Source organism: Mus caroli, unplaced genomic scaffold (genome assembly GCF_978045245.1).
Source record: "Mus caroli unplaced genomic scaffold, Mus_caroli_1 scaffold_8, whole genome shotgun sequence".
NCBI lineage: Eukaryota > Metazoa > Chordata > Mammalia > Rodentia > Muridae > Mus > Mus caroli.
The window spans coordinates 90,317,539-90,344,900 of NW_028227263.1; the positions used below are offsets into that span (position 1 = coordinate 90,317,539).

A 27,362-nucleotide genomic window follows, 5' to 3' on the forward strand; every position below is an offset into this window, starting at 1 on the left:
TGTCCTTAAGCATCTGAATCTGCATGACACAGGGCAACAACAGGATGACTGGGTGGCCCAATAAGGATCTAATATTTATGTTGTCATAGAAGTCAAAGAGCTTGAACCAGATCAAATGATTCATTGCAAGTGAAGATGTGTGGAGAGAGGGCTAGTGTGACATAGTACAGCTTCCATGATGGGATGTATTATATGCTTTGGTTTTGTTGATGTTCTTGTTATTGGTGGTGGTGATGGTGGCGGTGGTGGCAGTGGTGTGTGTGTGTGTATGTTTTATCTTGAGGTGGAGGTTGCAAGGGCAAAGGGCAGATGAGGGGACAGGGAGATGAGTGGGACTTAATGCATGATGTGAAACTCATGAAGAATCAATAAAGAGTTTTTTTTTTAATTAAAAAACAAAACATCATGGCAGCAGCACAAAGCCATACCTAGAGACGAGTGGATTAGCATAGAGGGCCCAGATATGAACCTGTACCATTCTGCCAATGGGTTTTTGACAGAGATGGCAAAAAATATACATTAGAGAGAAAACAGCCTCTTCAATGAATGGTGCTAACTGACAAAATGAGGTTCCCAAATAGAATAATCAACCTATATCCCTGTTTATCACCCTGGGTAAAAGCCAACTCCAAATGGACCAAAGATTTAACATAAGACCCAAAATCTCTGAAATCAATAGTGGAAAAAATAGGAAATGCAGTTCAAAATAAACATCTCAGTAATACCTTTCTGAAAAAGACCCTGGTAACTTAAGAAATAAAGCCAACAATTGAAAATGGGACCTCATGAAATTAAAAATCTTCAGCACAGTAAAAGAAACTATCAGAAGAATAAACAGCTCACAGAATGTGAAAAGAAACTTGTTTGCTATCTGTATACATCACAGGGGATTTATATCTAAAATATACAAGCAATAACAACAAAAGAAAACTCAATAGCAATCAAACAAACAACCCAGTCAATAAATGAGCCATCTTTAAAAGATGAAAGACAAATGGATAGTAAACATGTGAAAATATTCACTAATCAGCAGCAGCAAATTAGAACTACATTGATGTCTTAGTCAGGGTTTCTATTCCTGCACAAACATCATGACCAAGAAGCAAGTTGGGGAAGAAAGGGTTTATTCAGCTTACACTTCCACATTGCTGTTCATCACCAAAGGAAATCAGGACTGGAACTCAAGCAGGTCAGGAAGCAGGAGCTGATGCAGAGACCATGGAGGGATATTACTTACTGGCTTGCTTCCCCTGGCTTGCTTTCTTATAAAGCCCAAGACTACCAGCCCAGAGATAGTACCACCCACAATGAGGCCTCCCCTCTTAATCACTAATTGGGAAAATACCTTACAACTGGATCTCATGGAGCCATTTCCTCAAGGGAGGCTCTTTCTCTGTGATAACTCTAGCCTGTGTCAAGTTGACACACAAAACCAGCCAGTACAATTGAGTCCCTCTTGCCTATCAGAATAGATACGATGAAGAAAACAAGAAACACGGGTGAAGATGTAAATAACCTTTACACACTGCTGGTGGGAATTTCAACTAGTTCAACTTCTTTGGAAATCAGTATGAAAGTTCTTCAAAAACTTGAAAGTAAACTTTTAATGTAACTCAACTCTACCAATCCTGTGTATTTCTCCAAAGGACTGCAAGACAATATGTCATAGAGATATCTGCCTATCAATGTGATGACAGCACTATGCATAATTATGAATCATGGAAGCACCCTAGGTGTCCAGCAATAATAGTGAAATAGCTAAAGAAAATAAATGTGGTTCTATACACATCTAGACTTGGTTGTTTGGCTGGTTGGTTGGTCTGGTTTGCTCCTTCACTACAGAATTTCTCTTCATAATCCTGGCTGACTGGGAACTTGATCTTTAGAACAGACTGACCTTGAACACAGAGATCTGCCTGCCTCTGCCCCTGCCCCTGCCCCTGCCCCTGCCCCTGTCCCTAAGATTAAAGGTGTGCATCACCACTTTCCAGGTTCAACTTTTGTAGCTCCAAAAAAGAGTAAATTGTGTTGTTTTCAGGAGAATGGCAAAAACTGGAGATCATCATAGTAAGTGATGTAAGTCAGCCTCAAAAGGACAAATATCAAGTGCTTGCTCTTACTTGTGGGTCCAGGATTTCATATTGATGCATGAAAACCTGTCTCCACATCATGGAATTAATGTAGAAGTGAAGCAATCGGGGGAGCTAATGGGAGAGAAAAATTGGGAAGAGGGAAATAGGTGGGCATGGGGATATACTCAATATATACTACAAACTTGTGTGGGTATTCCCTATGCAACTGAGTATAATAAAACAAAAATGCTAACACATGTGAGCTATCATTAGAAACAGATTTTACCTGTACTTAATGCAGAGCAAAATTTCATCCCTTCATATTGTGACCAAGGGTTAAATCACATTTGAGTAGACAATTTAGGGCACACTTTAATAATTAATTGGGTCTTTTTATTTATAATTACGTGTGTGTGTGTGTGTGTGTGTAACATGAAGGCGATTTTAAGATGCCAAATTATAATAATAATTTGAGGCAGTGAGCACCTGCCTCAGAGCTGCGGAAGCTCACTGAAAATATCCAATTATTTCTCAGCCAGTGGTGTAATATGCATGTATAGCTAAGTAAAGCTGTCACATCTTTCCAACTATTTTCTTGAGGGTGAGAAGAGTGAAAAAAAAAAACATACCATGTTTCTATATCCTTATTTTTCCAAATATTTTTAATTAATGTTTGTGCTTAGAAGATTAATTTGAATAAAATGTCTTATCAAACATCAGTTAGGAGCCTACTGTATTCTTGGAAATTAAGTTTGCAAGTATGAGAATGCGTAAGGTATCTACCTGTAAAAATCTTAGTGCCTAAGTCTCTCATCATTAATTTTAACAATCTTTCAGACAATGTGGTGCTTCTGTGAAATTGTATGATGCAAGTCCTGTGTAGCCTACACTGCACTGGATCTTTATTCTCCATCACTGTCCTATTTGCAGGGTGAGGATGTGACATGAATTATGTAGAATTTCTGTTGCCTCTCAGCCAGCTGTGTTCATGTGTTCGTTCTGCTTTGGAGGTCTCCCAGCAATCTGGGATCCTCTCTTCTGGCTTTTTAAAACTGTTTTAGTCTTTCTCCCACACTTTTGTGTCCCCTCAATCCATCTTTGTGCACAGCCCACTCTTGGTCTTGCAGAATGATGATTTTTAGAAACAATTTTAAAAGATGCTTATCTATAGGATGGATACCTTCTAGATCTAAAAGAGGCTGTGATTTCACTTAGAGAGGAGGCAAATACTATTTATCTTGAACACATAAAACAAACACCTGAAACAACTAAAAGGAAATACAGGGATTAGAAAAGATTTAGTCCATTAACACCTTGAACTCATTGGTGAGCTCCATGCAGCACGTGACTGGGTCCATGAGACTCATCACCCTGATAAGGTAACTCTGTAGTGACAGGTCAACACCACCCCTAGAGTTCTGAACATCTTCTGTGCACAGTGTTTTAGATATCTTTAAGTTAAAACAAGCTGAATTTCTTTCAAGTCATGTTCCTGCGTCATGATTTTCACTTGGGCATCAGCTGTAACTGACTTTCCCTCCAATTGTACTTTGGTTGTACAATTTTAGGACTGATTTTTCTGCAGCTTTGAGATGATCTGATAAAAGGTAGTTTAGACTCTGTATATCTTATCTTAACCCACCTACCTGATTTACTCACCAGTGTGTTTGAAATGTGCCTGAATTTGTGATTTATTAGTTCTATTATTATAAAACTATTAACTGTTCATGAATTCACTCTACATGTTGGAACACAGAGTTTGAGGTAAGCTGGAGACATGGGTGCTGCTTCTGTTTCCCTGTGACCAGTCCTTCAGGTCTGCCCAAGACTTTCACACTTCAACTTGCATGTGGCAGTGATATTGCCACAGTGTTAGGAAAATCAGTAATGACCAACAGGTTTGGCACTGGACAAATACACGTTCAAGTCTTGCTTCTTGCCATTTCTTTCCTGAACCTTATTTTTTTAATGAATAAAATTGGGATAGTAAAGAGACTACTTCATGGAGTGATGTCATTAAACAAAAGGGCTGCAAGATAACACATTTTCAAACATCAGGACTCTTTGTTCCAGTGTGTAATACAAATGCTCTGATGGCTCAATACATAACAGATTTCTAAGTAAATTGAAACTGAACTAGTATGTGCTTTTATCAACAAACCTTCACTGTGTAAGCTCAGTCTTCCTGGTTGCTCCAGAGCACTGCCTGCTCAGAGTTAGAGTCCAATGAATTGCCTACTCTGTGGCAGTGAATTGATATCAGCAGACAGCACAACAAGGCTATTTTAGAGGGACGATGCGAACTGCAAACTTGGGCAATCAGGCTTGTCTGTGATCACTCCCCAGAGTGCTCATAGTGTGACAGATGGGGTTACTCACAGCATTATGATGCATCCTGAGCCCAGCATATAGCCCTGATTCAGGAGCTGTGAGTTATAAAACCAGTAATATGTGCGGTTGGTCCATCTCAGAATGTTATGGTCTCTGCCTGCACATCACAATAAGTGAGCTGCTGTGTCCCTTTAGCTTTAAGAAGAGGTTATTTAGGAAAAGGTGAGTCAACACATGCACAATAAAACTATTTTCTTTATTTCATCCCAGTAACTGGGAACTTTGTAGCAACTACTGTACAAGTGTGGGACCCTTCCAGTTCCTTGCACTGGCAAATTGTATACAGAAAAATCAAGCCACTGAAGTCTAAAGCCTTAGTTTTCAGGAGTGTATGTCAGGAGGAATGGTTGCTTTGAGTTTTACTAAGTCTGGGAGAGCTGGCAGCTTAGGGGGAATAGACTATTACAAGAACAATCTTATTAGCATGATGATTTTTCTTCAGTTCAACTCTGAATTCAGGGCCACTGCATCTCCCACTGATGGAATCTGCATTTCCTGCAAGTAGGATGTACCAAAGCCCATAAAATGGACTTTAGCTATAAAAGTGAGGAACTGGCTATTTAATCACATGTTGATATGCTTTCTGCATGAATCTGAAGTGCCTATGCAACACATGCTCCCTTCAGCCCTGGCCAGTTTTCATTGGTTTTGACACTTGGCTCATCCCTTAATTTTCAGACCCTTCCTCACTCATTGCAGGGCACCTGCTGATCACCTGCTCATCCCTAAGATGAGAGGGTCACCAACAGTATACTATGTGTCCCCTAACTTTGGTTTTCCTGTACCGTGTCCTGTCTTCTTTGAAATTTCTTAATTGCTTAGCATAGTATTTCAAAATAAATGGTTCAATGTGGCCTCTGACTCCCCACTTCTCTCTTCTCTTCTCAATCCAGAGTCCTTTGTTCTCATGGTTTTGACAGAGAGTAAGACTTTGAGGTTTGCCACTGTAAGCAGGGTGGCAAAACTGGTTGAGGCTGTTTAGAATTTCAGTGTCTCCAGTAGCCAAATTAATCTGCATGTAGACAGATTTGCCAAGTTTACTGATTCATAAAGATGGTCCATCACTTTCATTAAAGGAAATGCAACTTTGAGTTCTGAAGGGATGATGGGCAGCCAACCAGCAATGTTTGGGGCCTGTTTTACACTCATAGATCAGAATCTGTGCTGAACTTTGATCAACAGCATTTACATTTGCAATTATTCAAGACATATTCAGTCCTGACGAATAGGTTGGAAATTTGCTGACAAAAATTCATAGGCTTTAAGAATAAAATGCTTTTTGACATACTGAAGAGTCAAAGATTCAAGCATTGGGATAAATTAAAGATTTATTTTAATATTTCTTTATGTGTGTATATGTGTGCTTGTGTGTGGATATGTGCACCTGAGAGGTATCCTTGGAAGCCAGAAAAGGGTGTCTGGAGCTGGAGCTACAGGCAATTCTAAGCTGATTGACATGGGTGCTAGGAACTAAACTGAGGTTCTGTGAAAAGGCCCTCTTGAGCCTTGAGGTCTTTCCAGCTCCAAATGCTAGACTTGTTGAACTCCTTCAGAATCGTCTACTTCTCAGTTATCTTCACTTGTCTAAGACAATCACAAAACTACAGTGACATTAGCTTAGTCTTAGGGTATGCCATAGTTTATCTCTGTAACAAAATATCTGCAGTCATTAAAACATAAAGATGAAAGGTTGACTTTGGCTCACAGTTTGGAGACTTTCCCTCTCCAATGTGGAGATCCACTGCTTTGGGCTTGTCGTGAGTCCTAGAGGGCAATGGTGAGGAGTTCACAGAAAGGTCAGCTTCTCACTTTATGCCAAGAAAGTAAGGATAGGAAGAGGGGAAAGTCTATTGATCCATGATTCCCTTGGGGTGTGTGCCCCAGGAACCTAAGAGGCTCTGAATAGTTCTCATGGCCTATTAAGGCCAAACCTTTAACAGGTTTGGGGGGGAGCAATTTCCATAGTCACAGTTAATATATCCCCTAAGCAATATAGCATATGAATCCAGAGAACTGAACAGTTAGCATATAACCATTGTTGTTGCTACACAAGAGCCTGGTCCCAAACCTAAGTTAAACATGAATCACATAAGATCCCAGGCCACAACCCCAGCTTTCTGTCCAGGTCTCATTTCAGTGCTTGTCCAAAGGTCAAGTGCTTTCACTAATAAACTGCAGCCAACTGCAGGAACTCAGTGGTTGACTAAAATTAATTTTCCTCGTCAAATGTAATTTTTGTCTAGAGTAACTTGTCAAATCTAAATGCACTAAAAATTTGAAGAAAAAAAATAAACCCTTAAAATATGTGTTTGGGGATGTGGAGGAGAACTTCTTGATCACCTTACTATGGAACCTGCATGGCCCTCATACATGACTGTCAGCAGAACAGGCTGGAGCTGCTTGAGTAAATGAAAAGCAAACCATCTGCTTTCACACAGTTAATAGGAAGACAGGGGCAGGGGTGGCCTTAACATGAGACCAAAAAGAATGTCTCAAAAACTTCTTGTTCATCTAGAAGGCTTGTGTAGTTTTCAGCCAATTAAACTCTTATTTTTCACTTTTCTGCGAGTTAGAACTACTGAGAATGAAGCAGTAAAGACAAAGTTAATGGAAGTAGGTTCACTATTCACATCCCTTGTCAACTTTTCCAGTTACCCCAGTAGGGCTTTGTATATTAGGTATCCAGATCAGATAAACAAACTCTCTGAAATTGGAGAAAAGGCAATGATAATTTAAATTTGTACCTTTTACAAATGGATTTCTTGCATTTAAAATGACAAAATGCTTGTCTTGTGTAATCCTCTTACTGTGACAACAATTCACTGAGAAGTGGGTGTGACTCTGAGAAGTTCAGCCTGTTGCCATGTTTAGAAGATGTTCCCATGAAGGGAGGAAAAAAATATAGTTTCATTTATTAATAAGGTCCAACTAGTTGTGTTGGAACATTGACTAACAAAGTTCACTGAGGCCTCAGCTTACTCAGAGTTGGAAACCTAGGAGGAAGAATCATTTAATCATATTGATAGACCAAAACAAAACTAACATGCAGGTTTTTTTAACCCTCAAAGTAAGAACCTGTCATTTGCAGGAACAAGATACACCTGGAGATCATTCAAGTCAGACTCACATACAATGTGTGTGTGTGTGTGTGTGTGTGTGTGTATACATATATTCATCTGACATATATGTTAATATTACATCTATCATATATATTACATTTATATCTGCTTAACATGGAAGCAAAAGACTGGCCGTTTGGAAGGAAGATCAGTAGGGAGAGAAAGGTCTTTGGGACGTGGCTTCTTCTGAATATTTACTACAAGTGAATAAAATAAGATGTGATGTTCTCATGAAACTGAAGAAGAACGAAGACCAAAGTGTGGACACTTTGCCCCTTCTTAGAATTGGGAACAAAACGCCCATGGAAGGAGTTACAGAGACAAAGTTTGGAGCTGAGACAAAAGGATGGACCATCTAGAGACTGCCATACCCAGGGATCCATCCCATAATCAGCCTCCAGACGCTGACACCATTGCATACAGTAGCAAGATTGTGCTGATAGGACCCTGATATAGCAGTCTCTAGTGAGACTATGCCGGGGCCTAGCAAACACAGAAGTGGATGCTCACAGTCAGCTATTGGATGGATCACAGGGCCCCCAATGGAGGAGCTAGAGAAAGTACCCAAGGAGCTAAAGGGGTGTGCAATCATATAGGTGGAACAACAATATGAACTAACCAGTACCCCCCGGAGCCTGTGTCTCTAGCTGCATATGTATCAGAAGTTGGCCTAGTTGGCCATCATTGGAAAGAGAGGCCCCTTGGTCTTGCAAATTTTATATGCCTCAGAACAGAGAAACACCAGGGCCAAGAAGTGGGAGTGGGTGGGTAGGGGAGTCGGGGGCAGGGTATGGAGAACTTTTGAGATAGAATTGGAAATGTAAATGAAAAAAATACCTAATTTAAAAAAAATATGTGGCCGGGCGTGGTGGCAAACGCCTTTAATCCCAGCACTCGGGAGGCAGAGGCAGGCGGATTTCTGAGTTCGAGGCCAGCCTGGTCTACAAAGTGAGTTCCAGGACAACCAGGGCTATACAGAGAAACCCTGTCTCGAAAAACCAACAACAACAAAAAAAAAGATGTGATGTTCTATGTCTAATTTCCTTGCCAAAATGTTTTCAGATTTATACATATAGCAGTACTGAAATCTCTTTTATTGCTGAGGTACACTGCTTCATTTGATATCCCACAAAAACTATCCATTCTTAGGTGTTTGGTTTGTTGTAGTTCATTGTTTCTGGTGCTGGAAATGAAACTCAGGGCCTTCCACATCATTGAGTATACTCAAAGTACAGAGTACACTTATAGGAAGATGTTGTAATTAAATCTATATTTTCACACAATGAAGGAATGCTATGGGGATTTTGAGCTAAATTATTTGTATCATACTGAAAACAATAGTAATGCAGATCATTTTTGTTTTACCTTTTCAGCTTCTAGATGATGGTTTTTACGGGTTTTACCTCAAGAAAGCCCATGTGGTGATGAGTTGTGCCTAAAGCAGCTGGGCTTGAACAATAACAAAAAGTCTGTTGTGAGGCCTGCAGTCTCTTGTAACTGCTCCTTTCAAGAAAGTAGCCTTCCCTAGAAACCATTACATATTTCAAATTTCTCTCTTTGTCTACCATTAAATAAACTTTTAGCATAGCTGCAAAATCATGTTACTATCAGCAACATTTATTTTTAAAATACTTAATCCCCAGGATAAACAGTACACGTGGTATACACACTCGCAGTTACTTCCCATCCTTGTTTCTAGCCTGCTTTCTGTTTTTAAGGTAGATATAGAGTGCAAATTAATAATGGAATATGTGATGTCTTATATCTAGTTTCTTCACAAGATAATGATTTTTTAGTTAGAATATACTATATATTTTTAACATAATCCTTGTTATTGTTGAGTATTGTTCTAGGGCATGGACATTTGACATGGAAGCACTTGTTTTTTGGAGTTTTGTTGTTATAATTTTTGTTTGTTTATTTTCAATGCTTGAACACAAAACTCCAGGACTTTCATGTTCAGCATAGCCACTCTACCACACAGGTAAATCTCAGCTCCTTGATTATCTACCCTTTACTGAATAGACAAAAATTGATCAAATTTTTATTACTTTAACAAAATAGCTGAGGCTAGTTTATGTTACATTTTGGAAGGGTGAAAATCCACAAAGATATCACATGCTTTGGTGAGGCATCCATTAGTCTCATTATCTCAGTGGTGGATATCCATGGAAGAGGGGATACTAACACAATCAGAAAGGAAGTCAGAGAGGGACCGAAGTGCCTGCCTTAGGCTTGTATTATAATAGTCTTAAGATATTAACACAGGCTTCCAGAAAAATTTTTTTCATTCCCTTTCATGGGTACATCCCCTGTGACCTAAGGACCACACCCAGTCCACATGTCTTGAAGATCAGATCCTACCTCTCAATGCTGCCACTCTGGGGAATAAACGTCTATCATAGAAGACTTGGCAGACAAGCCACAAAGACCACAGTCGACCTTTAGATTGCTTTTCCTTTATTTGAAATAATTCTACTATAAAATTCATATACATACTTTAACCATACTCTTGGATGTATATCCAATATTGGAATTGTTGTTAACTCTCTGTTTGAGAGACTTGAAAATCTAGAAGAACTTCATTTTAAGCTGATGCACTCAAACTGACAAAAGGGCCCATTAGGTACTGGTTTTTCAAGAAGAGGTGTGAGATGATACTTGAGCAGTTGTCTAAGGCCCACAAGAATTGGAAAATGTGCTGTTGCCACTGTATATCAAGAGGGTCCAACAGGCAGAACCCCAAGGAGTGCTCTCAAAATGACCCTGGACTCCCCAAAGCTTTGGAATCCTTGAAGAGGCTCACAATCTCTTCTGGGTACCAAAGCAGAGATGGCATGTCACAGGATTTTTGACTTTTCAACTTCCTTCTTGGGGCAAGGAGCTGTTGGGGTTTATGTCTACAGAAGGTACATTAATAATAAAGCTTGCATTCATAGAAAAAAACAGAACTTGAAAACAGTTTCCACTGTGGTTTCATGAGTTGTAACTCCAACAGCAATGCAGGATACTGATCCCTCCATGGTCTTGAGGTGCCTTTTATACTTTTGTTTTAGTGTACTAATATGGGTAGTGACAGCTTTCATTTCTCTAATGACTATAGATGTTAAACATCCTTTTCAAACATGTGTACCTTACATGAAAATACATCTTTTCAAATTCTCTTTAAATTTTTCTCATCCTTAATTACTTCTTTGAAAATTTTATGCAATAGATGGTAATCATTTTTACTCCTCTCTCTCATCTTCTCCCAGACCTACCCTGTTCCCTATGCAAACAAACTTGTGTTATTTTTCTTTGTTTCATTGATTAAACCTATTATGTCCAATTTGTTCTTCCTATATGTGTTCTGATGTATGGCCTTCCACTACAGAATGGCCACCCTAACAAGGGCCACACCCTTAAAGAAAACTGACTCACTTTCTACAGGAGCTGTAAATTGCAAATAGATTTTCAGTTAGGGGTGAAACTGCGTACCCACCTCCCTTCTCCATACTGGGATTTTGTCTGACTTGCTTTGGGAAGGTCTTTGTGCATGCTGTTACAACTGTTGTAAGTTCCTGTTTGTAATTGTATTTCTGTGTCTAGAAAGCGATTTTCATTGTAGTCATTCACCCTCTCAGCCTGCCCAATCTGTCTGTCTCCTGTAGCCAGTAATTAACTAAGCTTTGAGAAGATGGGATATGATAACCATGTCCCTTTTGGGATTGAACATTCCATAACCTTTTATTCTCTAAAACCTGACCAGTTGTGAGTGTTTGTGTTTATCTCCATCTACTGCAAATTCAGGTTTATCAAATGAGGACTGACAGTTGCACTAATATGTGAGTATATTGCTAAGTCATTAGGAATCTGTTCAATTTCTGTATATTTAGTAGCAAGAAAGATCAAGCTACATTGAAAGGCAGGCCCATTAGAATAACCATTGATTTTTTTCAGTGGAGGCTATGAAAGAGAGAAAGAATTAGAGAATGGATGCTAATACTGACTAATATTCAACAAAATCATCGGTTGTAATTGAAGAAGTGGGAAAACGAATATATTTCAAAAGCAGATAATAAATAGATGGTATGATAGGCCCAAAGTGGGATTCAGCTCAAGGGGAAACCCCAAGGCCTGACAATATTACTGAGACTATGGAGATCTCACAAAAACCAACCTATCATGACTGCCCTCCAAAAGACCTAATAAGCAGCTGAAAGAGTCAGATGCAGATATTTGCACACAACCAATGGACAGAAGCTCCTGACCCCTGTGGTTGAATTAGGGAAAGGCTGGAAGAAGATGAGGAGGAGGGCAAGTGACCTTGTAGGAGGACCAGCAGTCTCAATTAACCTGGACCCCCAAGGTATCTCAGACACTGAGCCACCAACCAGGCAGCATACACCTAACACATATACAGCAGAGAACTGCCGGTTCTGGGTTCAGTTAGAGAAGATGTACCTAACCCTCAAGAGACTGGAGGCCCCAGGAAGTTTAGAGGTCTGTTTGGGTGGATGGTAGGTGTGGGGACATCCTCGTGGAAACAGGGGAGCAGGGAAGAGGTACGGGATGTGGAACAGCTGGAAGGCAGACTGGGAGGGGAGTAAAATCTGGGAGTGGGTGGGTTGGGGAGCAGGGTAGGGGGAGGGTATAGGGGACTTTTGGGATAGCATTTGAAATGTAAAGGAAGAAAATATCTAATTAAAAAGGGAAATTTTAATTAATTAATTAATTAATTAGATGGTGTGGTAATTTGAATGAGGGGTCCCTATAAGTTCATATATTTATATGCTTAAGGAGTGGCATTATTTGAAATTCTTTGGAGATGTGGCTTCATTTGGGGAAGTGTGTAACTGGGGGTGGACTTTGAAGTTTCAAAATCACAAGCTAGGCCCAGTCCCTGACTGTCATGGAACTCACTCTGTAGACCAGGCTGGCTTTGAACTCAGAAATCTACCTGTCTCTGCCTCCTGAGTGCTGGGATTAAAGGCATGTGCCACCATGCCCGGCCTCTTCCTGCCACTTATAGACCCAGTTGTAGAACTATCAGCTCCTTCCCCAGGAACATGTTTGCATGCCTATGTGTCACCATGCTTCCCTCCATAAGGTTAATGGAGTGAGCCTCTGAAACTGTAAGCCAACCTTAGTTAAATGCTTTTCTTTATAACAGTTATTGTGGCCATGGTGTCCCTGCACAGTGGCAGAGCATTGACTAAGGCATATGATATTTGTTATCTATAAACCAATCCTACAGAGGATACTTGTGCAAGCTAGTTTTATGTCAACTTAATTAAAGCTAAAACTGTATCTTGAAAGAAGGAATTTTAACTGAGAAAAATGCCTCCATAAGATTGACCTGTAGACAAGTTCTGTGATGCATTTTTTTTATTGGAAATTGATATGAGAGAATTCACACCAGTGTGGGTGGAACTACCCCTAGTTAGTGGCTAGGTAGTCCTGAGTTGTATGAAAATTCAAGCTGAGCAAGCCACAAGAAGAAGGCCACTAAGCAAAATTTTATCAGGGCTTCTACTTCAGTTCCTGCCTCCAGGTTCACACTTTCAGTTCCTGCTCTGACTTCCCTCAGTGATTAACTGTGACTTGAGAATTGTTAGCTTGAATAAACCCCTTTGTTTCCAAGTTACTGTTGACCATGGTGTTTATTGCAACAATAAAAATCATAAATATGACAATACTTGAAGGAATAAAGAGAAGGTTTAAAAAGATGATGGCACAAGAAACAATTTTAGAGCACAGAATCGAAGGAATAAAACATCACAAAAAGCAAAATTTCAGAGATTAGAGTTCAATGGTAACTCTTAATCATACTGGTCTAATCTTCCCAATAAAGAGACAAAGACTAAAAGATTAGATCCGGAACTGGGATCCAGTTTTTTGCTGCCTCCAAAAGAACATACATCATGGCCAACATTAGACACCACCTTAGAGTATGTATTAGTAAGGGTTTTTAAAGAAAACACACACACATGCACCCACACATGCATATATGCACACAGTAGGACAGGCAAGCAGACAGACAGACAGACAGACAGAAAAGTAGTCTAGCACCACTAAAGAAATGGCTCAGGAACAGGATAGATGAACTTACCAATGATGGGGATGGCAAGCAGGCAAAAAGCAAAGTCTTTTTCCTTCTATGCCCTTCTATGTTGCCTGCCATAGAAGGTGTAGCCCAGATTTAGAGTAAGTCTTCTGATCTCAAATTATCCAAATTTAGTGTTGGTCTTTCACCTCAAATAAGCCAACCAAGATAAGTTTCCTTACATGTGTCCCTAGATGCTTATGCTGGGTTTTAGTTAGTTACAGATATAGTCAAATTGACCACCAAGATTAGGTATCATGGGGTAAAAGAATGGAAAACGCTATTCCAAGAAAATGGAACTAAGAAATAAGCAAATATGGCTATCCTAATATCTGACAAAATAGACTTTATACCAAACCTAATCAGAAGAAATACAGAGAGACATTTTATACTCATTAAAGGAAAAAAATCAACAACAAAAAAAACCATTACAATCATAAACATATATTCACCAAACACAGGAAGACACAATTTCATTTAATTAAAAAAATGCACTATCAGATCTAAAATCACAGATAGACTCCAATAGATCACAATAAATAGTGATAGTCTGTGGATTTCATTACAATACTTTCACCAATAGACAGGTCATCTGGGAAAGAAATGAACAGAGAGACTTCAGTTAAATGACATTATAAATCAAATAAACCTAACAGACATCTATAGCACATTTCTCCAAACTCTAAAGAATACATGTTCTTTTCAGCAGCCCATGGAACTTTCTCCAAAATAGACCATATATTAGAGGACAATTCAAGTCTCAACAAAAGTAGAAGGATTGAAATTATATCCTTCATTATCTGTGACCATCATGGAATAAAGCTGGAAATTAAGAGCAAAAAAAAAAAAACATAGGAAGTATACAAACTCATGAAAGCTCAACAATACAAAACTGAGTAAAAATTGAATAAAGAAATCTAAGAGATTTAAAATTCCCTAGAATTGAACAAAAATGAAAGCATAATATGTCAAAATATATAGGACACAAGGCATCCCTCAGGGGAAAGTTCACAGCTCTAGGTGCCTACATCAAAAACTCAGAGAGATCTGAAATTAATAATTCAACGATTCCTCTGAAAGTCTTAGAGAAACACTCTGCCCCAAAAAAGTAGATGGGAAGAAATAATGAAAATTAGGACTCAGATTAATGAAACTAAAAAATACAAAGATTCAAAGAAATAAAGATTTGTTCTTTAAATAGACTGATAAGATGAACAAACCTTTAGCTAAGTTAGCCAAAAGGAAAAGAAAAAGGAAAGATTCAAAGTTAATACAATTAGAGGTGAAAAGTGAGAGATTACAACTGAGGAAATTCAGAGACTTGTAAAAAAACATACTTCAAAAATCTTTAATTTACCAAACTTAAAAATCTAAAAGGACAAGATAAATATATATATACATACATACATACATACATACATACATACACATATGACTTACCAAAGTTTTAAAAAGATGAAGGAAATAATTTAAATACATACATAACATCTGTGAGATGCATTGATTAAAAATTTTCCAGCTAAAGAAAGCCCAGGTCCAGATGGATTCAATGTCGAAATCTACCAGGCTAGCCTTTTCTCGTCCTGGTTTAGGATTATTTTGGCCATGATGGGGTTTGGTTTTTCCACATGAAATTAAATTTAGGATTATTTTGGGTGGTTGTGATGAATCTGTAGATTGCTTTTGGTAGGATGGCCATTTTCTTTGCATCTTCTGGTATCTTCTTCAATTCATTGTGGTGGGAGGTATCTAAAGTTTTCTGTAGAAGTCTTTTACTTTCTTGGTTAGATTTATTTTAAAATGTTTTAATTTTATTTTTAAAATTTTTGGAAAGTATTTTGATCATACACTTTTCTCTCCAATCCCTCCCTATCCCCCTAACTTTATATTTTTTCCTCTCCAAAAGAAAAAACAAAACAAACAAAAATTAAACACACACACACATACATACACAACAGCACCCAAAACAACTCCTGTGAAGAAAAAAATAGTAACTTCTTGATTGTGGATGGGAATTTGTGTCCAATTTCCCTTTTCCATGCTGAGGCTTGTCTGGCTTGAACCAGTGTAGGTCATATGCATGCTGTGACAGTCCTGTGAGTTCATATGGGCATCAATCAGCCCTGCTGTGTCTAGAAAACATTGTTTCCTTTTGGGAAGAGTCTGTTGTGATTGGTATTGTGGGGGTGATGATGTTATGTTTGTTGATGGTAGATAAGATGGCTACTGAATTTAGTGTGTGATTTATCTTGTGATTTATCTTGAATGTGTTTATCAGATTTATGAGTTTTCAGATGGAGACTGTAGGGTCTTTTACGTATATAGTCCTATATTTTGCAAATAAAAGTGCCTGCCATTTTTTCCTTCCTATTTCTCTCTCTATCATCTCTGGCCCTCCTCCTAGTACTATAGGTGACTGCAAGTCATCCACAGGAACTGAGAATTGACATACTTGCCTTGTTCCTGATTTTTCTGCACATTTTCAAATCATCTTCTCATTTTTAAATTATACTTTCATTGTTTGATTTTGAAGTTTCTATAAAATTCTAGGCTAAATTTCTTCCTGTGCTATAGTGTAGAAATATATTGTTGCATTCTCTAAGTCATAATATCAATTGAACCACAAGTGAAAATTTTACTAAATCTTCTTTCCTGAAACAAACATAGAAACAGTAAGAGAAGCCTTATTTTTAACTATCTTGTCAAGTTTTCCCTTTCTCTCTCTGACATTACATATATCACCCACTTTAATTTACTTTTGGATAGGGTAAGAGGAATAATTCAACTGTATTCTTTCACACATGCATGATCTATTGTCCCTGAGCCACTTGTTTTAATGACTATCTCATCCTCTTATTAATTGACATCCTTGCTAACAAATGGTTGACCTAATAGGAACTTATTTCTGGACCCTCAAGTACATTTCATTCATTGGTATGTTTGTCTTATAACTGTATTTTGATTACTGGAACTTTTTAATGAGTTTTGGAATTGGGATGTTGAGTCCTCCATTTCAATTTCCAAGAATGTTTTGCTATTCTGAGGGCTTTGAATTTTGATAAAATTTTAGAATAGAATTAGTCAACTTTTTTTGGAAAATGCCATCTGGAAGCTTAAAAATGAAGTTGTTTTGCAATTTCTCTTCCATTATTGGTCATTGTTATGGAACAAAAATATAATTTGTTTTTGCATATTGTTCTTGTGCATTGGAACTTTACTGACATTCTTTATTCTAATGATTTTTTTGTAGATTCCCTGTAATTTTCTAAACATTATGCTATATGCGAATACAGATAATTTTATTTATTCCCTTCCAATGTGGCTGTCTCATTTCATTCTCTTGCTGAATTGCCTGGTCTGAAACTTTTCTTTCTTTTTGAATAGGAGTGATGGCATTAGACAGTTTTGATTTGGTATACAAAAGAGTGTGGGTTTCACCATTTAACAGGACTTCAGCTCTGGGCTCTGACACCTTTCCTTGGTATATGAATGTTCTTTTTTGCCCATGTGGGCCACTGTATTTGACAGTGCTTTTGCTTTGCTAAGTGCTTTTCTGACTATACTAAGATGATAAGGTTACTTTTATGTTTACCTTTGTTAATAGTTTACACCATTTTAATCTCTTCTGACTCTTGTTTCTCTGTTTTTTATGATTATGATTATTATGATGATGATGGGAACTCTTTGTTACTGAGAAATATATTCCACATATATGTAGAATTCTCAGATTTGTGACTGTTATTAATCTCTAAGGTTAACGCACTGTGGTAGATCACTCTTTGCATTTTCAAATAGTTTTGTATTTCTCTAAGTTGGTTTGATGGTATACTCTACAGCTCATCCTGAGGATTATTACACTACACGGGGGCCTTAGAATGATCATGGTGTCTCATTTTGTGCTGATAGATGTTGCAGATGTCTGTGAGGTTGATTATACAGCTGTGTTTAAAATAAATGAGCATGTGTTTTTAAACAAAATACATCTGTAGTATCTTTTATATTTACCCATGTAGTTAATTTCTCCTGTAATGTGTATTTCTTTATGTGTTCTACCATAGAGGAATCTTAGAAAAAATTGGCTATAAGACTTTCAGATCAACTGAGCTCTCTCAGCAAACTAACAGATACAGACAATAACTTATGTGCCTACATTATTTGGAAAGTACTCGGCATTTAATTTAGCATATATGTCAGGTAAAGGAAAATACCTATTTCAGAATATTATTTTTTATCTACTATTGAAACTAAGCTCCCCTCCTCTCTTTCTCCCCCAACTGGGATAAAGGACCATATCATTTGCCTTCCCTTGGCCATCTCCTTAACTAAATGTACACTATAGTTTACAAGCTCTGTAGCTCAGAGAACTGCAGATCACATGTCTGCCAAACTTACCATCACTGTGTAATAAGAAGCCCTTGTTTCCAATTTGAATAGCATACCCCATTGCCTTCTGAGCCATCACCACCATTTCAATCATTTATGTACCTATAAATTCAGCATTTATTCGCTGACTTGATGCATGGGCCCCCACAATACTCCTCTACTCCAATGAACTCCACTATTAGAGTTCTTGGTATCCACACTTAGATGTCATAGCCCTTCCAGAGAATCTAGGCTTTTTCTGCCAAGGTCCTTAAAATATTGGCCTCTATTCACTCCCTGAAGGCAACTACATTTCCACTGCCAAAACTAAGTTAATTTCCTACCGTACTGTAACAGAGGGCCAAAAACTTTAATGATTGATTTATAACAATACAATTTTTAGCCTACAATTCTGGTGAGTGGGCATCTGAAAGGTTGTCAGAGCCTGACATCGGTATTGCCAGGTTGGTATTCCACCCACAATGACATTCCATGGTGTAGGGCTCTTGTCTGACAGCTGTCCTTCTGTCACTTTTCTCTGAGTCTGCCCCATTACTTCTTTAAAAGGACCTCTATGTTTAGGTTAAACATAACTCAAGACCCTAGATCCCAAAGTCCATTTGCTATACATATAAGATACCTACAATTCCTATGAATTATGTGTACACTTAGGGGCCATTATTCATTCTGTGATAGATTGTAAGGAGATTAAACAATCACAATTCTGTGAAGGAGGGCCTGTTCTTCTCATTTCCAAACCATTTCCATAGCTGATAACTACTGTTTCTCACAGCTACCAGGGATGAGTATTTTTTGTTCTTCAGTGTCTCCAGGATCTACACAGATGCACACACCAGGCCCCTGTCCTAGCTGATCTTCAAGCATGTGTGCACTTGAAGTCCCCAGTGATGGTTAATCTTACCAGTGTCCTCATCACCTTTGCCAGAGCACATTTTCAGAAGTCCTTGCCTGAACATTCTCGAAGAGCTTTCTTTTGGATCAAGAGCAATCTGGGTGTGACATGTCACCCCATTGATTACCAGTATTGATTTTGGCATGTGCAAAACCCCAATAGCTTCCTGCTTTTTAGAAAAGGACTTACCCAAAACAGAAAAATGATCTTTGGTCAAGGGTATCAGAGTAATTTCTCTCCACTGCCAGCACCCTCAAACAAGCTGTCAATCAACAGAAGTTGGGTAATTATCTTCTTGATTCCAGGGTACTACTGCACATATTCAGGTGTTGCTCAAAAGACAAAACTATGGTTTTCCTTCTTAGCATAGCTGTGAGGAACTGAGGTGCAGATAAGGGAAAACATTCCATGCACTGGTAACTGGTGATGGAGCTCCCAGGGGAACAATGAATGTTATGATGACTGTAAGACAATATACCTACACATGTCTAACAGATGTGCAGCTTGATCTTCATGTGGGACCCCTAACAATTGCAGCAGGGGATGTCTCTTACTCTGTTGCTTGTCTTTGGACACTTTTCCCCCTAACTGGGATGCCTTGTCTAGCCTCAATAGGAGACCAATGCTCCCACTCCTACTGCAACTTAATATGCCAAGATGGATTGATATATATTCATGGGAGACCTCCTCCTCTCTGAGAAGAGGAGGGGGATAAGGAGGGGAGGGAAGAGTGAGGGGCTGGGAGGAGGTAGGGGAGAAGAAACTATAATGTGATGTAAAATGAATTAATCAATTAATAAAACAAACAATAAGTAGACTTCTTACTTTTCTAACAAAAGTGAATTTCAGACTGACGTCATGCCTTCTGCATAAAAGCAAATGTTAGCAGTTTCCCTGCAGATGTGAGTGAGTGCATGACATGTTTCCCAAGACATGAACAGGAACATTTTCATCCACAGCATTTTCCTTCCTTCCTTGTCCATGTCAGTCCTGTTTTCTGATGACTGCTCTCCTCAGGAAATCCATTTAGGTAACAAATTGCATGCGGTTGATTTGGGGTTTGAATAAATATGCCTGGAAATTGCTACTGTCTTGCTGAGGTTCACACACATTGTAAGCTGCCTAGAACAACTCAGGGCTTATTTATGTAGATGTTAACAGAAGATTCTTTTAAATGCCTTAAATTTATGTCTGTGCCTAAAAAATTATATAGATAATCCACATTTATGAATAGACTTTGTGCTGCTTAACACAAAACTAAAATCACTAGAAGATTTCAACACCCTACTTTCTCTAATATATAGGTCATTTGGAAAAAAATTAGAGAAAACTGAAAATAAAATAGCATCTTATACATACGAATGGTGGCATACATCTTTACTCCTAGCATTTGGGAGGTAGAGGTAAGTGGATACCTGTGAGTTCAGGACTATCTTGGACTACATAGTGAGTTAATCTCCATTTAGGATGATTCTGGCAATTGATTTGTCATACAGCCTTTATTATATAGAACTATGTCTCCTCCAGTTTTACATGTTGGATTTTGTCACAGGCTTTTCCTGCATCTGTTGAAATGATTATGTGATTTTTGTCTTGAAGTCCATATATTATTTATTATATTTATTAACTGAAGTATGTTAAACCATCCCTGAATTTTGGGACTAACTTGATCTTGGTGGATGATCTCCTTGATATGTGCCTATTTATATATGCTGATCTCCTTGATATGTGCCTATTTATATATATGTGCCTATTTATATATTGTGCCTTGATATATGCTGATTTTTATTGAGTTTTTTTTTCTTTTTTGCATCTATGTTCACCTGGGATATTTGTCTATAATTTTGTTGTTTTATCTTTATGTAGTTTGGGCGTTAGAGTAATTCTGACTAGGGACCTAAATGGAAAGTTTAGAGGTAGATAGATTTCTAGCCATTCTAGTCTATTCTGTTACTGAGGCTTTCCACTGAGCTTTAATTAAAGTTACTAATAGCTTCATTTCCAGCATCATTTAAGTTTGGTTTTCTTTAATATTTCTAACTATTTGTTGAATTCTATTTCATATCCTCATTTTATTCAACTGTTTGTGGTTTCTTGGACTTCAACTGGGAGTGTATTTTACACAATAATGTCAATTCTGATAGCATCAAAAGCATTCCTACAATGACTAAGCTGAAGCCATATTTGAAAGATAAGGACTAGAGGCATTATGGAAAAGGCCTTATCTAGCCACTACGTCTGCAGCCTCTATAGAAAGAGTAAGTGCTGCCCTTGAACTTTCCCAGTAGTCTGATTCAACAAGCTTCATCTCTCCCACATTACTTCCAGATATTTATTTCAGTTTTTCAGCAGTTCATCCTCCTTATGAATATAGCTGCTCTATGAACATGGCGGTGGGGCATGTGGTGTGTGTGTGTGTGTGTGTGTGTGTGTGTGTGTGTGTGTGTGTCCTTATTTGCTCTTCTTATATGGACACCAGTCCTCTGAATCAGGACCAACATTCAAGATTTCATTTAACCTAAATTACTCCCTTAAAGTCCACACCTCCAAGTTCAACAATATCTTATAGCACAGAGATTGAGACTTCATCAGAGAAACTTGCATTTGCCTGATAACTCTGCTTATACCATCAGAAAATCCCACTTTGAGTCACCTTCTCTTGATATGCCTGAGTCAATTTCCCAGATTTGTGTATATTCTCACATATGCAGATTTTCACAGCAAGTTTTCTCTTGCTCATGTGGACCATTTTTTAACATTTTTCAAGCACCCACTCTGTAATGGTTTGTATATGATTGTCCCAGGGAGTGGCACTATTAGAAGGTGTGGCCCTTTTTGGAATAGGCATGGCATTGTGGGTGTGGGCTTTAAGACCTTCTGTATTCTGCTGGCAGTCTTCAGATGAAGATATAGAACTCTCAGCTTCTCCTGCACCATGCCTGCCTGGATGCTGGTATATTACAGCCTTGATAATGGACTGAACCTTTGAACCTGTAAGCCAGCCCCAATTAAATGTTGTCCTTATAAGATTTGCCTTGGTCATGATGTCTGTTCACAGCACTAAAACCCTACGTAAGTCACACTCCCTCACTCTGTCTGTGCATTGCTCATCTTTCCAAGGCTAGACTTGTAGATAGTGTGTCTATTTTGTTGTAGTCACTACAAAGTGGTTAGCATGAGTCATTATCATATGAAGGAAAGTTGCTCTGACTGAGCACTCACTGAGGAGCCTAAGAATCGAAGCAAGGTTTCTGCCTGGTGCATCAGCAGTGAATCTCTCAAGTCTGAAAGCCATTCCTTGCCAGGGTATTATGTGGTATGCTTGGGATGAAAATGTAAGTAGAGGAGCTTTTCTGAACTTGTTCTTGTTCTACATACCTCACCCTTATGGTATGATACCTCCTTCCTTTGATCTCCGCTGTTGTTTTACAAAGGCACCATGGACCACACAATATATTATGTTCTCTGTGTGACTTTCCAAGCTCATGATGGTATAGCACATCCCTTAAGTGAAGTTTTGTTGCCCATTACTTCAGTTACCTGCATAACAAACATGTCTCTTATTTATTCAATCCAAGGGTCCAATGCTCAGTCCTGAGCTACTGATAGCAAACACTCTTCCTGCTTTAAGATGGCACCCATTGTACACTATGTGGTCATGGCTAGTTCTTCCCCAGAAGTCACTGGCTCAGGAGGTGCAAACAGGGAAGAGATTTAATGATTAGTTACCCTAGTGTTCTTGGAATACCATGAGTTCAATTTGTTCTCCATATAGTCATGGAGTCCCAGTTCTTTTGGGCTTTAAAGACAATTCATCTAGAAAATGTCCTGTCTGAAATGCCAGGAGAGGAAAAGAGACATGGTTTATCAATATGCTCATCCCAGGAGTGTGCCTTGTGAATTGGTTTGTGGGAGAAAATGTGGAGGGATAGAACAGAACTCTTTTAGGATTGCACAGAGAGACAAAAATCACTGTCACCATCTCTGTTTTCCTTGTTGCATCCGGAGTATAACAATGAAATATTGGCCAAGTGGCCTACAGTGATCAACACGTTAACACAAGAAACACATAAAGCTATCAGTCCCAGAAAAATGGCACTGTAAAAATGTTCTGGAGTGTTTCATCCCTTTGAAATAGAAGCTGCAAGAATATTTCAGAGTTCGTGCAAAGGGAAGTCTGAACTCAGAACAGCAGTGAATTCCAAGCACCTGTTTTTCGTGTTCCTCCGTGTCACGATTTTAAAACAAAAATACCATGACCATTTTCACTTGAGTTTCTAAAGTGAGATTTGGGGGAGTAAAGGGTGTTGTGATTTGAGCTGAAACAGGAGGGAAAAACTGTGACAAGAATCAATTTAAGAGTTTGTTTTCTTTTCCGAAGACTAGAATGAGCAAATTTCATGGCCTCACTATGATGAAGCTACTGTTTACTGCTCTGCTAGTCCTACACTGTCATTTAACTTCTTTTTCATCATGGTGTTTAGTAATGGAATAATTAATCAGATGGTTAAAGGCTTGTCTTAATGGCGCTCCACTTAAGTTCCTTTAATGAGAAGCTCTAGGCTTACCCATTCTATGGTTTGTTTTACTGTAGCATTTGTCTAACCATGGAAAAAGCCCATCTGCATGGATTCTGCTTGATGAATTGTCATGATGGGCAAGAAATGTGCTTGAACTGTGAACCATAGGGAAAGCCCTACATCGACATTGGTTGGCAATGTAACACATAGAACTATTGCTCTGTTAATTCATAGCAAAGAGAAATGATCCAATGATACTTTTAATGCTCCTGAAGGAGGTAAATACATTCCCAAATAGACAGTGTACTTTTAGATGAACATCTGTAGGTAATTGTGGAGTTGGAAGGCAGAAATAGTTGCCCAGTACCTAGAGGGAAAAAAAAAAGTATACTAATGTTAACCTCAAACACACAAATCTCAGTGTGCAAGCTAATATTTCTTATGTAAAAACAGATTCCAAGAATGAAGGATGCTCTAGATCAATAGAATCTGTCATGACTAATTTGTTTCCATTTATATGTTGGGAGGCTTTATGATTGATTTAAATAAAACATGGCATTGATGTGTTAGGAAAGCCTAGAAAAATATCTTGAGATTGTTAGGGATGAAGAAATGGAAGGCTTACAATATATGGTATGAAGCCTGCACACTGCAAATGTTATGGGTGGACCTTAGATTATAACAGAAGTGGAAAGAGGGAGACAGTTTTGTCACAAGGTAACAATGTGGGGCCATGCACATGGGCCATATACACATAGTTTATATACAGAGTGGTTCTTAAACATGTCATATTATCTAATTAGGTGAAGACAGTGATATGAGAATGTCAGAAGGTGAGAATCATAGAAAACCAGATCTGGTTATACCCTAAGGGTATACTGGTGCAGGGCATGCCTAAAAGATAGGCTCATCTTAACTGGAAACTTCTAGTTTCTTTGGAAAGTTAGTTATGTCAAATGATATTTTGCTGTGGCACACAGATGAAAAGATGTCTTGCTAAAGCAGGCCCATGAAAGAATAATTTCCTGAAGCAGACACAAGTGAAAGGATGTTTTGATATAGCAATATGACCCCACAAACAGTGGGAGACAAGCACTGAGCATTGATTTGGTTTGCTTCACCTCACTATTTTTCACTAAAGATGCATGCATTGGTTCGCCTTACATACCATTGTTGAGCCCAACTTGTGATAATGCTGTGATAATACTGCTATTGAGAGAAATTCACCCAAGAACTGCTGCCTCTATATCCTCACCTCAGGCCTGGTGAGGTTGGCAAGCCTGGCACTTTCTTCAGGATTGAACTACATTTGCTGGTTCATGCCTCATGTCTCCCTGCTTAGAAGACTGATCTGCAGTTGCTGAATCATATGTGATGTTTGCTACAAGACTGAACTGCTGAGAAAGAAAAGCAAGCTCACCCCCAAAGAACTATTGCTGAACAGGTCCACTTCCCCCACTTCCTAACAACTTTTCTCTTCTATTACCTCTGCTGTATGGTGGGCAAGAGGAGAGGTTGAACCCTTATTCAAAGTAGGGCTGCAAAAATTTGTGTCTACATGTGGCACCCAATGTGTCTTAGGCAAAATAGGTAACTCTGCTTCTAATATGGTAGAGGAAACTACAGATTGTAAGGGGCTTGAAATGTTGCATAAGGAGATTTGCAAAATGGCAACTACTGCTACTAGGTGGTCTCCTACTGTGTTTCCAGAGGGGGTTTTCTGGGTTGGGTTTGTAGTTTTCATATATACTATTTTGAAAACGTTGGAGGGAAAACTGAAAAATCAGAAGGTCCACCCAATTCTCTTCTGCGACAAAAAATTGCAGAGTTGGCTATGCACATAGAGAATTTGCAATTAGAGGTAAAAAAAAGAGCCAGGGGGAGTTCAGGCTTAGTGAATAAGACCAGGAATGTACTCAATGATGAAAATGGAAAGAAAATAGGCTGGAAGGTAAAGTGCTGCCCCACCCTGCTCCACATACTTTCACTACCAGGTGCCCAAAGCACCTCAGTGAGACACGGGGTTGGGAAGAACTTGGAGAGGTACAGGGACAAAGGGTTAATGTACAACTGAGTGCACGACCAGAGGATTTGCTTGGGCCTACATAGGCACCTTCATCCTTCTCATTCTTTGAGTAGTATGTGCCTGCTAGTAATGTGCTATAATAATATGGTATAATGAATTTTCCAAAGAAATTGTAAGGCTAAAAGATTCATAGCTCAAAATAGCAGATACATTGACTCTAGAGAATACAGTAATCATAGACAAGAACACCCAGGTTCTAGTTACTGTGAGCCACAAAGGATTTCAGGGTATTGAAGCTACTGTGGAAAGAGCAAACATTAATATAATAATTGGTGTATTATAGAAATGCTAGATTTAAAGCATTTTAAAGAGTCTACTCTTTTGTATGACTTACATTCCTCTTTTTCAAAAAAAAATGTTAAATAACTAGGCTATACATCATAGGGTGATCCCATAAGATTGGAAGGGATTGGTGTCAGCTGTTGTAAAAGCTGGTCAAAATCACAATGGTTGTCTTGGTGGAGCCACAAAGCTAGTACAACATAATTTAGGAAGGGGAATAAATGGTTCTAAAGACCACCTGCTAGGTGAAGGGTGTTACTTTACAAGAACAAATCAGACATGATGATGGTGTAATTGAACAATGTCATGTTGCTGCTTTGAGAGCTTGGGATTTAGTTGAAGAACCTGTGAAAAAAATCCACCTTCTTTACTAAAATAATACAGAATTCTTAAGAAGCCCTTACAGAATTCTTATAGAGGTTGAGTTCAGCTGTGAATAGAGCCATATCAGACCTTGAAACCAGTCATTTATAGAGGTATTGGCTTTTGAGAATGCATACACTAAATCTAAGAGATCATTCAGACCATTGAAAGGATGTGGAGGCCCTATAGATGAATGGATAGGAGAAACAATTGGCATTGGTTCTCAGGAGGATAAAGCAAATATCATATGGAAAACTGTATGAAGAAATATCAAAAATCAAAATGCTCGATGTTTTAATTGTGGTAAATTTGGTCATTTCCAAAGAAATTGTAAGGCTAAAAGATTCATAGCTCAAAATAACAGATACATTGACTCTAGAGAATACAGTAATCATAGACAAAAACACCCAGGTTCTAGTTACTGTGAGCCACAAAGGATTTCAGGGTATTGAAGCTACTGTGGAAAGGGCAAACATTAGTCAAAGGATTGCTGTCTAAGAGAGATGTATGAGGTAACCTTTCCCAATCAAAAATGAACCAAGGGCCCTGTCAGCTTGAGTCCCAACAGCAAACAATATGAGCCATTTTCCTTTGGTCAGTCAGGAGGTACAAAACAGGCAAGAAAATTAGGTATTTCTGGTCTTATCCATGTTATAGAAGGAAGTGAAGCTTTGAATCTGGACACAGGTATCTCTTTTACATTATCCCCCAAAGTCAAATGTTATAAGTTAAGCACTGGTGTGTATGGTCCCTTACATTCAAGGACAGTGGGAATAATCTTGAGAAGAAGTGGATAAACTTCTCAAGGATTTATTGTATATCCAGGTGTAGTAGATGGAGATATCAAAGAAATAATCATGGCAAATGTGAAAAAGAAGATGCAAAATTAAAACACGGGATAGAATTGATCAGTTGCTATTCCTTTATATTAAGGGCAATGTCACTCCAATCGAAAGAATTGGGGCTTTGGGACTACTGGGAAACATGTGTTCTGGCAAACAATTGTCAATGATCAGCGACCCAAATTAATGGTACAAATGAATGGTATGGACATAGTAGGGTTAGTAGATACAGGAGCTGATGTCAGTATACTTTCCCGAAAGTCTTGGCATCCAGATTTGCCACTTCAGAAAATTTACACAAAATTTATAGAAATTGGTAAATTATCA

At 38.5% G+C, this 27,362-nt stretch overlaps 1 protein-coding gene and 1 pseudogene across 2 annotated transcripts in view; both read left to right on the forward strand.

Annotated features, from left to right (window-relative positions):
* Positions 1 to 27,362, forward strand: part of Gabrg3 (gamma-aminobutyric acid type A receptor subunit gamma3) — a 657,289-nt gene that overhangs the window by 517,783 nt on the left and 112,144 nt on the right. The gene's annotated exons all lie outside the window — the stretch shown is intronic.
* LOC110297319 (large ribosomal subunit protein eL6 pseudogene) overlaps positions 1,478 to 27,362 on the forward strand; it is a 48,435-nt pseudogene continuing 22,550 nt past the window's right edge.